The sequence below is a fragment of the Myodes glareolus genome, chromosome 6, assembly GCF_982192425.1.
Source record: "Myodes glareolus chromosome 6, mMyoGla1.1, whole genome shotgun sequence".
In the NCBI taxonomy this organism is placed as follows: Eukaryota; Metazoa; Chordata; class Mammalia; order Rodentia; family Cricetidae; genus Myodes; species Myodes glareolus.
The window spans coordinates 22,745,493-22,752,275 of NC_142031.1; positions in this window are offsets into that span (position 1 = coordinate 22,745,493).

The following is a 6,783-nucleotide window of genomic DNA, read 5'->3' on the forward strand; positions in this document are numbered from 1 at the left end:
CCTGGGGGCTAACATCTTTCGAGCAGCACAGACCACCTCACACATGGCATCCCGTGAGCTAACCCAGCAGGGGTGGAGAGCCAGGAGCCCCGGAGATAGCACAGCAGGGGTGGAAAGCCAGGGGCCCAGCTTGCCATTGTGTCCCCGGGCTTGAGTCATCAGCGTGTTCTGAGCCGCCTGCTTCCTGTTTAATGAATGAAGGAAAAAGCCCGGGGGAGGTGGGGGTGCTGGCTGGATGCAGCCCAAGCCTGAGTCCTCCCCCCCCCGCCCCCACCATGCAGGCCTTCTTCTGATCTCTGGAACAGAGATAAGCAAGCTGTACTCTGGTCCAAAGCTCCCTGCTGGGTCTGGCTCCTGGTTAATAGTGTCAGTGGCCCAGATCAGGTTGGGGTGGGGAGCAGCAGAAGGGGGGCTCTGCTATAGTCACAATTGCAGTGTGACTTCTCAGCGTTAAACAGTTGCCAATTCCTCTGTGTTCTGCCCCGAGGGACAGTACTTTAGACAGCCCAGCAGGGTGGCTCACCTCCACAGGTCTGAAGCCCTAGGGCGGGAAAGTGGAAGGCTGCTGTGCCTGCAGCCACTGAGGGCTAGAGACACCTGGGGCTTCTGCAGCACAAGATGCCCTGGGGGCTGGACTGGGATGCAGGCTGGGTAGCTGGCTACGTGTGACCTTCCCACTTGGCAGAGGCTTCCAGCCTGCACTAGGTTCCCACAGGGCTGCTGCAAAGAAGACAGAATCTGACCCTCACCCCCGAGCGACATTCTGCCCAATTCATAGAAATCAGGAAGGTTGGCCCCGATCCAAATCTGAGGCCAGCCCTTGACAGGTGGGGGAAGCCGTTTCGATGGATCCTGAGAACTGGAGCGTGCTCTGACCTACTTCAGGAAATGACTCTTCCCTTCAGGGTCCTGTGTCTGCACCCAGGTTCACACAGTGACCTTCCTTCTGGCCTTGCATCTCCCCTGTAGCCATCTCCCCTGCCCTGTTGAGCCAGCCCAGAGCTTGGTATGCTGGCTTCAGTCTCCCCACCTGACTCTTCCCTTGGCACAGTAAGAGACCCAGCTCCTGGCCTGCCACGTCCTCCAGAGAAAACCATCTTGTTTGACACTCTGACCTAGTGGACTACCTATGTCATCCATCAGGGGAATTACTCCTCTGCCTCCCTCTGCCCCAGCCCTGCAACCCACTCCTTATATCCCAGCCTTCACCAGTTTGGCCAGTAGTCCTGCCCTGGGTTGACACACCACTCTGACATCGTCTGGGCCCCTCTTTTTCCTTGAGCCCAGACCTGGGGACTCTAGTCCTGTGACCCCAGTCATGCCTCAGTGACTCTATTGAAGGTCTAGCTTCCCTGAAACGTCTCAGAGATGGACCCAACACCTACCAGCTGCTCATTTTCCTTTCATGTCTTAGGTCCAGGCAAGGAGACAGCCTTGTCCCTGTGAAGTTCCCATCCCGGGAAAGGGGCAAGAGGCAGGACTGGGCTGGGACAGTGCATCCTGGCCAGCTGCCCTCCACCCCCAGCCAGCCAATCAGAGCTTGGGAGATAAATACCCCCAGAGCTGCGCTTGGGCAGGGATGGGCATACCCCCATCCAGGCAGCTTTCTGCAGCTGGAATACTGGCCCACTCATCTGAGATCCTGGGCAGCTGAGTAACTCCCACAGGTGCTATGTGATTAAGACTTTCATGGTAGGTAACTCCGGGTCAAGTTAGCCAGGTTAAACCAATGCTCAAGCTGAGGTCAAAAGGCAGTCTAGATGGTTTCCGCAAAAGTTCTTTTAGACATCGCTCACATTTAAATCAATGGACTTTGAGGAACTCGGATCGCTGTCGACAAGCACAGTGGGTCCCACCTGATCCATCAAGGCCAGAAGAGAGCAGAGGCTAACCTGCTGTCTTCTGAAGGAAGGAAGATTCCAGGATGCTCTCAGACTTGAACAGCAAGGCACCTGTTTGCAGCTCTCCAACCAGCTCGAAAGGTCGCCTGACCTCTGCATACCCAGGGGCCAGGACTGTGATTCCTCTTTTTCCCCTTTCTCCTCACACACGTCTCTGTTGATTCCCTTCTCAGGAGACCAGCTTCTCTCAGGAGCTGTCGTTTACACAGGCCTGAATGACATGAAGGACACTGACCTAGGACGCAGGCTCGTTCAATAAGAACTTGAGGGCAACCGGCAGCTTATTGCCAGCCAGAACGACTGGGAAGCCAGAGACCCCAACGGAGTGGAGAGGTGGGGACAGCTGTGGGGCCAACCATGTGGGCTGTGTAAGTGAAGAGAAACTGCTGCTTATCCTGAGGAGTTAGGAGGGAGGCAACCAGGTAAAACATGGAGGGTGGAGGTCCATGAGGAAGGAGATGCTGTGGCCTGTGTAAGAGGTGACAACCACAGCTAATAAGGCACGGACCATGGAGCTGGGCGTATGGTGATTTGATTCCGGGTATGTTTCGGAGGCTGAATCTAAAGGCCAGAGTACTGACTGTGAGCTTCGAGGCAGTGAGAGGGATCAAGTGGGGTGAGGACATGGTCAGAACTCCAGAGAATCCACTCTCCGTGGATGGCATGCGTGGGGCAGTCACCACTGTCCTCCTAGGCAGGATAAACTCTGACCAAACATGAGTGGAGAGACCACCTTTACCCTAGTCACCCTGTGGCCTGTAGGTGCTGATACCTATGCTCTAGGCAAATGCCGGAATAGCCCCTGGCCCAGTGAGCAAGGACCCTGCAAAGAGTGCAAGACCAGAGCCAATCCGGCAACAGAGCAGAGCCTGAGGAACTCAGGCGAGCTAAAGAGAGAAGACACAAAATAATTAGTGAGCAGAGTGTGTAATTAAGTGCTAAATTGTGTGTTTCAGACTGGCTGAGCTGCAGGAGTGGGGGTGGGGGAGGCACACCACACTGCAGTGGCTGGGGAAGGAGGACGCCGGAGAGGGTGCTCCACAGAGTCAGGGTTCCCGGGTGCGTGAGCAATGGTAAGGGTGGGCTCCAATTACAGTAAGGTGGGAGTTTGCTAAGGAGAGAACCCCCAGAGCAGTGGAGAAGGAGCACAGCACATGAGCCAGGAGCCCTCGGTACCCTGTGTCATACTGGGCCTCGGGTGCCGTGTCTATGAAATATGGTTGCTTGTACCAAGGGACATCAGTGGCACTCACCTTGTTCAGGCCCAAGGTAGGGTCTGGAACTGGGAACGCCAGTCAGACAAGTGGGTGGGCGGGCAGGCAGGCAAGCAAGGGAGACCTGGATGAATGGACAGGTAGACAACCGCATTTGGTTCCCTAGCCTGTCCTTGCAGGACCCTGGGGCAAACTCTACCCACTTGTATTGTATACCTTATCCCACAGGAGTATAGAGCTGCATGGTGGTGTGGTCCAGACTCAGGGGTCCTGCATGATCCAATGACCTCATTGAGGCTCTAAGAAGTTGGGAGTGCTGAGAGAGGATCCTGCAGAAAGTGTAGGCCTCAAGGAAGCAAAAGTGGGGACCTCAAAGCTCAGCAAGACTCAAACAATTGGAGTTCACAGCTGGGGCAGGAGAGGGTCTGATTGAAAGGCAGATCAGGAGGGTCAGGCTGCAAGAGGGACAGGCGGGGACCTGGCAGAGCACTGAGGCCGGTGACTGGAAGAGGAATCAGTGTGCAGAAAGCCCCACTCCTCAGTTGTTTGCAATGTGGCTTAGCACTCACTGCCTGCTAAACAAATGTTATGACAGGACTGCTTGAGCACCCGGAGACAGCAGTGACACTGGACTGTCACCAAGGGTGGCCTGCTATGGGGCACTCTTCCCTAGCCAGAGCCTCCAAGGTTCGCATATGGGTAGAAGGAAGAGAGCATCGTAGGATCCTTCCATCAACAAGTCCTGGGACCTGAGACACAGAAAACAGCAGCCACAGCTGTCTGACTGCAAAGGACAGCCAAGCGTAGTAGGCAGACCTGCAGTAGGACCAGGGATGAAGAAGTCCGACTTGCCCAGGACCCGTGTAAAGACAGAGCACAAAGCCTCCAGGTGAGGAGGTTAAGACGGAGAAGTAGCAATCTGCAACAGACCCCGTGAGGACCTGAACAAAGTGAAGGAACAAAGTAGGAATGTGGAGGAAGAATATCTAAGCGCTGAGCAGCGTGAGCCGAGCTCCTGAGGCCGGATGATGCCTGGTGGTTTCTGAGGTTGTAAAAGAAGCAATCGTGATGGAAGGAGACGGAACACAGGGAGCCAACTTCACAAGGCCAGAGAGGCACCTGGATCTATGCTCGGACCACAGGCCATTGGAGGGATGGAGCAGAAGGAACAGGATCTGAGTTCAGGATGAATAGAACCTCTTTGGGTACTGAGAAGAAGAGGGGCGACTAAGAACAGAAACAAGGAGGCTAGCTATCAGGAGATGGGTGGCTCCACATAGCAAGCTGCCACAGGATGGAAGTCAGTGTGTCTAAGGTAGCCATAACAGGACCCCTTGACAGAGGAAACATGGGATCTCAGGGGCAAGGAGACCTACAGGCTTCCAATGAATGCCAAGTCTCTTCCTTCCTTCCTTCCTTCCTTCCTTCCTTCCTTCCTTCTCCACTCATTCTCTTTTGGGGGGATGGGGGTGAGGAGGAAGTGATGATAGATATAATGATCTGGTTACAACATTGCTTCTCAGAGTGACTTGTTTACCCCTTTAGCAATAGGGCTAAGGAACAAACACCTCCCAGAGCCATTCAGAATAAAAGCAGGCAGTTCTGAGACTAGGAGAGATTTCTACCCTCCATACCTTTGTTCTCTAGAATAAACACTGCCCAGCACTGTGCAGGTCCCTGGGGATGCTGGGAACCAACAGTCCCAGTCCTGCCCAGGCTGGCCCTACAGCATCAGGGCACAGGAGGACTCTGACCAGTCAGAGAGTCAAGGGAGGGTCAGGGATGTATCTTGAAGATGATGACAGGTGAACCTAGCTGAAGACACAGCTGGGACCAGAGATGCTTGGACAATGATCAGGGAATGTGTGCAGCAAGGCAAGCAAGGCAGGGTTTGCACAAGGAGGCTACAAGTCCTAAGAGATCTCTGACACTTGCTGGGGGTGTGAGCTTTGCCTACTGGGCTAGGCTAACACAGGACTAGAACCATCCTATCACTTCCTCAAAAGGACAGAGCCCCCTGAGGCCCTCCTACCTGGACCCCACCCAGTGTCTTCCCACTGAGGCTGTACCTGCTCTCTGCCCTCTCAACCCTAGTTCCAATGTTACTACAAGACTTTGGCAAGTCCCCTGCCTGCTCTGGGCCTCTACAGAAGGCTTAAATTCAATCTGTTCTTTGCAGAGTTGAGGACACAAGACACAATGAGCCAGTAGCCCTCCGAGGACTGTATTCAAGGCAGTAGCCCAGCTGAGCAGCCGATTTCACTGTCTTTAAACAAAGCTTCCAGATGGGGCACTGCTGTCTGTGGGTGTGCTAGCCGGCTGCTTCAGTGATCCACTAATTGGATCTCCAGGGAAGGGGCTAAGGAAGAGCAGACTACCCCATCCATCGGTCCATCCATCTGTCCGTCCATCCATTCACTAAGAGTCTACTGTGTGAATGAGGATACTAGGGGCTATCGATTGTAGTTAATGGGAAGACAGCATTGCAGAGATGGGCCAACTGGCTCACCATGCCTACACAGGGTGCAGTCCCCAAAGCCCGTAGGGCAGAAAGTGAAGCAAAATTGAGAGGCAGAGAAGGGGCTTCTCCCAGGAGGTGAAATGAGACCAGCAGGCCACCATAGGGAAGGGGCCTGTAAAGCAAGGCCAAGAACCAGCCTACTTTTAAAGGGGTTGAACTGTTGCATTTGAGTTGATGGGCAGGGCCAGAAGGAGGAAAAGATAGGATACCAGCAGGTGCCTGTGAATAGGCACTCTCTAGGAAGAAATGGCCCTGAGCCCCAGGCACCAGGCCCAGGAAAGGTGGGTCACAGCTAAATTGCTCCGCCTGCTGGACAGGGCCGTGATGACAATCTATGAGATCAGTTACTGGACCAGGGGCTGAGTTGGTCAGCCTGGCTGGACCCACCCCCCCAGGAGAACTGTTTTCTTCTATCTGAAAAGTCTGGAAAAATCTGAATCCACACCGGTTCTCACGAACTGGGAGACTAAAGTGGGGGGTTGAAACAGGTTGGGAAATTCAAGGCCAGCATGCGCTACAAAAGAGACAGCTGAAGAAACCAAAGTCAGATAGGATGAAATGTCATATGAAAAAATCATTTTGCATCATCTGATTGAGGTGGTCGGGCATCACGTCAGGCCTCATCCCTCTTCTGCATCCAGCCTCTGGGCCACCTCTCTGGGGCTCACCACAGCCAAGAGTCCCTCTCCTAGCTGAAAAGGGACTCCGGGAACTGAGCAGTCCCTTGTCCTTCCCCTCCCTCCCATTTCAAGACTGTCTCATCGCCCTGACTATTGACCTGGGAACAAAACTCTTTAGGATATGATTAAATTCAAAAGCCTCTACATCAGAGTCCATGGGCAGGAAAAGGTGAAACTGAGGCTTCGTGGGCTCAGGGTCACCCTGCCAGGCACCCTGGATGACTTACAAGACATAGAGAAAAACAATCTTCCTGAGCCTTGGAGCACGTGCATTTTAGCTGTGTGATTCTGGGTGAGGAGCTAACCTCTCTGAAGCTCTGAGTCTTCATCCATAAAGACTAGCTCCCAGGGAAGGCCAGGTTCCTGACAGTGACCCCAATGTCCACCTTCCTAGGTGATGAAGCCAAGCTGAGATCAGGAAAGGGCAGTGGAGGGGTGCCGTGATCTGTCTGAAGGTGACAGGCCAC